The sequence below is a fragment of the Oncorhynchus keta genome, chromosome 13 (genome assembly GCF_023373465.1).
Source record: "Oncorhynchus keta strain PuntledgeMale-10-30-2019 chromosome 13, Oket_V2, whole genome shotgun sequence".
NCBI lineage: Eukaryota > Metazoa > Chordata > Actinopteri > Salmoniformes > Salmonidae > Oncorhynchus > Oncorhynchus keta.
The window spans coordinates 21,517,372-21,525,064 of NC_068433.1; the positions used below are offsets into that span (position 1 = coordinate 21,517,372).

Genomic DNA, 7,693 nt, shown 5'->3' on the forward strand with positions numbered 1-7,693 from the left:
TAGGAGAGGATGATGAACCCATCATGTACCCCCTTCCCCTGGTTGATATCCTGGGTGTTGTGACTGCTGTCCTCCTGATAGTCTTCCTCATCTTGGTCCTCAGGATCATACAAGATGCAAAAAGACAAAACACAGGTAGGATCATGTCATTTCATGATTATATGTGGCCTGTGAACTACAGTCAGTGTGTCTGTCAGTGTGTACGGACTATTTGTGGCCTGTGAAGAGTCACTGTGTACACTGGAATAGAATGATCCGTTAATCTTTTCTCTCGTCTCTCTTTAATGTCATATTCAGAACGTGATTCTCAAAGACAACTACAAAATTCTCAGGTAAATGCTGTATGATTAAATACTGAAATATAAGCAATTCAGAAATAGTGAAAATGACAACAGTAGCCTATTTCATGATGTTCACAAATCCACAGATCCAAGATTCAGATGCATTGAAATATGCCAACCTGAATTTCACCTCCAAGAAGAGGAAGATGGAGAAGAGAAGAGAGAAGGAGCTGGACACCCATGTAGTGTATGCTGCTTCAAGATGACAACGTGGAGGAGGATGGAAGAGGAGGAAAATTGGTTGGCCATATCTTTGATTATATTGATTTGCCATATCTTTCAATACAAGTTTGAATCTTGCTACATTGTATCTGTGTAGATAAATTACATGTATTGAAATGTAAATCAGCAAATATCTCTGTAGTGTTTCTTAGTTGTACCTTGGGGCCACTCTAGCTCTCTCTGACTCAGTTTGGTCACACAGCTCAGGTGGTACAGGGTGTGGTTAGAGAGTTAGAACTAAAAACACTGTTTAATGGCCGCAGAGGATCAGTTGCCGCTTTTCGCCTCTCTTAAATTAGATCTCTGTTGTGTGTGTGTTAGTGACATGGTATTTTTTTGTTTAAAGGGTGTACCCAGCAGTAGACAATTGCATAATACTGATCACATAGAAAGATAAAGAGATAAATCAAAATGGCCTTTCTCATGATGTTATTCACCCCTTAGTATTTCCTGTCTTGGATTTGCACTGATCACATACCCCTATTGTGAGAAGCACCTTATAAGGAGAATATGATTTGGGTCTGAGGTAGAGGAGGGGCCAGTGAGGGTACACATCACTTCTGGTGGTATGAGTGAGAGGAAGGAGTAGCTCATTGTAAAGTGAGACCTATTGAGGTCAACATCACCGGGTCTCTCATAGACAAACACTGGGGGATTAAATGTCCCTTATGATCTCTCTCTCTCTCGTCAGATTTCCAGTCCTAAAGCATTCAACAAGATGACAAAGTGCAGATAAAGATTGAGTGTCTCAATAGTTTTGTCAACTCTTCCTTTATGAACGAGGTACTGGTAACAAACAAAGGTTTGAAATTAGGCCAACAAGACTATACAGTTGATGTCAGAATACATACACCTTAGCCAAATACATTTAAACTCAGTTTTTCACAATTCCTGACATTTAATCCAAGTAAAAATTCTCTGTCTAAGGCCAGCTAGGATCACCACTTTATTTAAAAAATGTGAAATGTCAGAATAATAGTGGAGAGAATTATTTATTTCAGCTTTTATTTCTTTCATCACATTCCCAGAGTGTCAGAAGTTTACATACACTCAATTAGTATTTGGTAGCATTGTCTTTAAATTGTTTAACTTGGGTCAAACATTTCGGGTAGCCTTCCACAAGCTTCCCACAATAAGTTGGGTGAATTTTGGCCCATTCCTCCTGACAGAGCTGGTGTAACAGAGTCAGGTTTGTAGGCCTCCTTGCTCGCACACGCTTTTTCAGTTCTGCCCAAAAATGTTCTATAGGATTGCTGTCAGGGCTTTGTGATGGCCACTCCAATACCTTGATTTTGTTGTCCATCAGCCATTTTGCCACAACTTTGGAAGCATGCTTGGGTTATTGTCCATTTGGAATACCCATTTGCGATCAAGTTTTAACTTCCTGACTGACGTCTTGAGATCTTGCTTCAATATTTCCACATAAGGGCCTCCCGGGTGGCGCTGTGGTGAAGGGTGCTGTACTGCAGCGCCAGCTGTGCCACCAGAGACCCTGGGTTCGCGCCCAGGCTCTGTCGTCACCGGCCACGACCGGGAGGTCCGTGGGGCGACGCACAATTGGTCTAGTGTCGTCCGGTTTAGGGAGGGCTTGGCCGGTAGGGATACATCTGTCTCATCACGGACGCTAACCAAGCTTGCACTGTGTTTCCTCCGACACATTGGTGCGGCTGGCTTCCGGGTTGGATGCACGCTGTGTGAAGAAGCAGTGTGGCTTGGTTGGGTTGTGTATCGGAGGATGCATGACCTTCAACCTTCGTCTCTCCCGAGCCCATAGTGTAGCAATGAGACAAGATAGTAGCTACTAACAATTGGGCACCACGAAATTGGGGAGAAAAAAATGGGTCAAATTTAAAAAATAAAAATGTATATATATATCCACATAATTTTCCTCCCTTATCTATTTTGTGAAGTGCACCAGTCCCTCCTGCAGCAAAGTACCCCCACAACATGATGCTGCCACTCCCGTGCGTCAAGGTTGGGATGGTGTTCTTCAGCTTGCTAGCCTCCCCCTTTTTCCTCCAAACACAGCAATGGCCAAATAGTTATTTTTTTTGTTTAATCAGACAAGAGGACATTTCTCCAAAAAGTACGATCTTTGTCCCCATGTGCAGCTGCAAATCATAGTCTGGCTTTTTTAGGGTGGTTTTGGAGCAGTGGCTTCTTCCTTGCTGAGCGGCCTTTCAGGTTATGTCAATATAGTAATTGTTTTACTATGGATATAGATACTTTTGTACCTGTTTCCTCCAACCCCTTCACAAGGTCCTTTCCTGTTGTTCTGGGATTGATTTGCACTTCTCACAAGGGGGAGTTAGATCAATGATTATGCTTTTGGGTCTCAATGCACTACTGAGTCTCTAACTGACAATGAATGGGTAATAAAAAACAAATATTAACTGATAATTGTGTACAACTTCAAATGAAACAAGCAGGATTCAAACCCTCAACCTTCTTGCCCGAAGTCCAGCACGCTATCGACAGTGTTGCACCCCCTGACAAGGTGAGTGGAGGAAATTTCTGGTTGCGACAACCAATCATATCGCCGTCTGCAACCAAAAATTAACCAAGAATTGCACTCAACCAATCCGAGTTGGCAGTGCAACCAGGAAGTAGCCAAGATTTGACCAATGAGGATAGAGCTACGGTGGGACCTTTAAACTCTTGTCAAGCGATATTTCCTTTTAGGTCATTTGTTTGCAAGTTTTCTTTCTTTTCTGAAGTAACGTTAGCTATGAGCTTTGGCGGGACCTTTAAACGCTAGAAGAGGATCATTGAAAAATATATTTCCTCAGGTAATTTTGTTCGCAAATTATCTTTGTTTTCGGAAGTAACGTTAGCTACAATTTTTTGTTGTCTACTGTTTTCATTGATCATCATCATCGATCGGAATATCTAGCAGGTAAGATCAGTGTATTAGGCTACAGTAATATGTTAGCTCGGTTCAGTTAACAAGATTGACAGTGTAGCTTTAGTAACGCTATCTAACGCGTTAGTAAACTGGTGTTTTGACACTGACACAGGTTAATTTAATGAAGTAACGTTAGCTAGTTTAACGTCCGATGACTCTGACCATCAAAATAGTCTGTTAACCCCACTATTTTCATACTATTCTAGAGTTATTATTTTCATTAATGATGATGTTTAGTTTATGGAGATAATAGACAAGTAAAACAAAATATCGTCTTTTGATGGTGTTTAATCTATTGATTTAATTAAATTAATAGTTCTACTTTTCATCCCATCCAGCCTGTATTTGAAGTATTTACAGTGAGCACTTGCATTTTAAACAATATACTAGGCCTACACAGTATGTTTCATGTGATATGATGACCTGTTCCCTGGGGAATTGATCATCAATACATTATTTCTCATGTGGGGATGTTGTTGTCTTCGGATTTCAGGGAGAGCTGTATGCCTTACCAAGGGATGGCAACGCATTTTGCCTGGGAATGGGATTCCAGAGATGGACTTTGTCAGGGTTGACAAAATGTGGTGGGACCGCCCTCCACCACCATCTGCAGCTCAGTAGAGATGGAGAGGAACTTTGCCCATCCTCTGCTGCTCTATAGGCCCAGGAAGCTCTGGCAGGTTCAACTGTATTGCCCACATTCTGTGCAATAGGAAGGTCATCAGTTGGAACATATGGTTCCTTATAATAATAATAATATATGCCATTTAGCAGACGCTTTTATCCAAAGCGACTTACAGTCATGCGTGCATACATTCTACGTATGGGTGGTCCCGGGGATCGAACCCACTACCCTGGCGTTACAAGCGCCATGCTCTACCAACTGAGCTACAGAAGGACCACCTTACAATGTTTCACGCAAATATACTGGTAATGACAATGTAATTTTAATGTCATTAATAATCTAATGCAGCCTTGGCACAGGATAAAGCTCATCAGTCGAGGTTGCTACACCAGGAATTAATGAGTGTAGCGAATTCGGAGGGCATTTTCAACCAAGAATGAACATACTCGCCAATGATACCGTGGAACGAATCCCGACACGGCTGTATTTAGCCGTTTTTAATGCTTTCTTTTCCTTACTGTGACAATCTGAGAGTAGAGAAGTATCGGGCTTCATCCGACAATCCTCGTTCCTCTCAGCCTGTAAATCTGTCATCATCATCATCACTTTTTATTATGAAAACCTGTCCCTTTGTGTCAAGCCGCTCACACTCTTCAGGATTCGAATTTATAGAAATGAATGTATAGCCTAAACACCACAGGAGTTGTTTATCTCAAATAAGAGAAATGGCTTAAATTATAAATGTAATATCAAGTTCACAATCGAAAAACTAATGTTGGCAAAATTGTTTTGATTGTAAATCAAGGAAGTAATTGAAGACACCGAATTGGAGGAGGACGTGAGAATGACAAATATACTCTAATTGTTTGCACAAGGCACGCAAGCTGGAAATTTAATAGTTTATACAATGGAGCATTCAAAGACTGACATTAATTGATCAAAATGTAATTTGAGAATTCAGCTAAGGGCTTTTGTTCCCTTGGTGAATTAAGGGGAGAATACTTTTGACACCACAGAGGGACAATTGAACACAAATAATTACAATTATATATAATTAACTGAAAATGGAGAGTGACTCATCGCCTGTGTCACGATCCTCGTTGTAAGCATACTCAGACCAAAGAGCAGCATGATATGGGTGCCACATGTTTATTGAATGAGATGCACAAAAACATTAAATAGCGAACGAAACATGAAGAAAATGAAGTGCTCACAGGCAACTACACATAAACAAGATCCCACAAAACACAGTGGGGAAATGGCTGCCTAAATATGATCCCCAATCAGAGACAACGATAAACAGCTGCCTCTGATTGGGAACCATACCAGGCCAACATAGAAATAAACAACCTAGATTACCCACCCTAGTCACACACCGACCGAACCAAAATAGAGAGGCTGATGGAACAGCCTGTTCCATCAGAATGCCCAGCCTGTAAGGAGCAGAGGACGGGGCTGACTGAGTGTCAGCCGAGCATAGGTGTCGGGCACGGACAGAGACCCAGCAGGGCCCCGGTTGTGGAGATCATGAACAGAGGCCCAGCCGGGCACAGGTTTGGAGATCATGAACACAGGCCCAGCAGGGCACAGGTTTGGAGATCATGAACAGTGGCCCAGCCGAGCACGGGTGTGGAGATCATGAACAGAGAGGCCCAGCAGGGCACAGTTGTGGAGATCATGAACAGAGACCCAGCCGGGCACAGGTTTGAAGATCATAAACAGAGGCCCAGCAGGGCACAGGTGTCAAGGCCATGGACAGAGAACCAGCTGGTGGTGGAGTAGTCCGTACAGGAATGGAGGACTGATGCGGTTAGAGGTGTGGAATGGACGCGGGATGGTGGGCCTCCTACAAAGTCATCTGATTGGCAGCATGTTTTTTTGCATCACTCTTCATCAATGCCACCAAATACCCAACATACCACAGAGCATTTCCAACAACCTACTTGAAGGTCTGCTTCCTCTAAAGGCTGAACTGCATCTCGTGTTGACACAACAAGTGTGCCTTGTTGCTGGGTTGCCAACTCTGAGCAATACAGCCCTCCTGGCCAAATTTATCTGGAGATATAACCCTGGTGTACTTTCTTTTAGAACTATGTCTCCTGAAATGGCAAGCATCCTTACTGTCAAAAATCAAATCCAATTTTATTCATCATATATACAGAATACAGTGGGGCGTAACCAGTGCTATGAAATGTTTACTTGTAAGCTACCTCTCAACATAACCCTTGTCATACAGCATGTCTTGGGGTTATGATATTTGTGCGTCTGTAACTTTCTCATTCATCATTATTCACAATCCATCAGGACTGTCCGTAATCCTGGTAGCACACACATTCATGTAATAGTGTTTAGAAACGTATTCTATTCTCATTTATGTATTTACTTCTAAGTAAGTCAGAATATATGCGCAATTTGTAGATTATAACGATTGAATACAACAACATGTTTTTTAAATGCTGAGCGCTTTATGAGTGCTTACCAGCCTGTTGTGTCGGACTTGCAAATCCTTCACAATGTATTTCTTTGTCGGCTTCAACCTTGAAATAATTTAAATAATATAGCCTAAATAATTCAGGCTCCCTGTCTGGCTCCTGACCTATTGTGTTTCTATGCTTTTTAATATGACATGTAGCCGATTTAACATTTCTCAGACTCTATTCTCCAGTATCTATTCTGCAATAGTCTATGTGCCAGGGGGATAGGTTCAGTCTGTTTTATCTGGTGTAATTCTCCTGTCTTATCTGGTGTCTCTCCCTCCCGTCCCGAAGGACCTGAGCCCTAGGATAAGGCATCTGGACTGCCTGGCCTGTTTTCGACTCTCTCTCTACCGCACCTGCTGTCTCGACCTCTGAATTCTCGACTATGAAAAGCCAACTGACATTTAATCCTGAGGTACTGACCTGTTGCACCCTCTACAACCACTGTGGTTATTATTTGACCCTGCTGGTCATCTATGAACGTTTGAACATCTTGATAGTATATATGGCCTTAAATGCTTGCGTGTCCCGTACTGGTAAGAAATTTTATCTACTTTCACCCCTGACCCGAGATAGCTTATATATGTAATGCGTTTTTCATCTTGTTTTTAATTTGAAGATGCAACTGATAGGTCACCAGTCGGTCAGGTAAACTCTTTGTTATGTCACTTTTTTCCTCCATCTCAAAAGGGTTTATCTAGTAGATGTGACCAGCATAATGTCTTGTTATGGCTCCACCTCTCTCACACAGAACCAAGACAGTGACGTGGTAAACTATGCAGCTGTGAGTTTCACCACCAAGAAAAGCCCCTCCTCCAGAAGAGAGAGAGCCCAGACCATCAGAGAGGATGCAGAGTACTCTGAGGTCAGGTACCTTCAGCAGGAGTGAGATATGGGAAGAACCTCACCACATTGAACAGAAACCACATCCATATACAATAGAGATAACTTTGAAGGCCTTGTGACGACTGGTAAAAAAAAATTAGTACGTAACTAATAGCTCAATAAAATAGAAAATACATGTACTTGTAACCCATAAAAGCATATTCGATGAGTAGCCTTTCATTGTTTCTCTAATGTCTTAGATGTACAAATTGCCTCATAACTGAATAAATGTTGCTGA

The 7,693-nt window shown here is 42.1% G+C and overlaps 1 long non-coding RNA gene across 3 annotated transcripts; it reads left to right on the plus strand.

The window, feature by feature from the left end:
- The first annotated feature begins 3,184 nt into the window (after window positions 1-3,184).
- LOC118392034 (uncharacterized) lies at window positions 3,185-7,693 on the plus strand. 3 transcript variants are annotated; one of them, XR_004827285.1, is made up of 4 exons: window positions 3,185-3,459; window positions 3,962-4,398; window positions 6,862-6,985; window positions 7,322-7,693. It is a non-coding gene; the product is annotated as an uncharacterized LOC118392034 (long non-coding RNA). The 3 variants fall into 3 exon arrangements; XR_004827283.2 differs by lacking the exon at window positions 3,962-4,398 and having other exon boundaries at window positions 3,187-3,459; XR_004827284.2 differs by lacking the exon at window positions 3,962-4,398 and having other exon boundaries at window positions 3,189-3,352.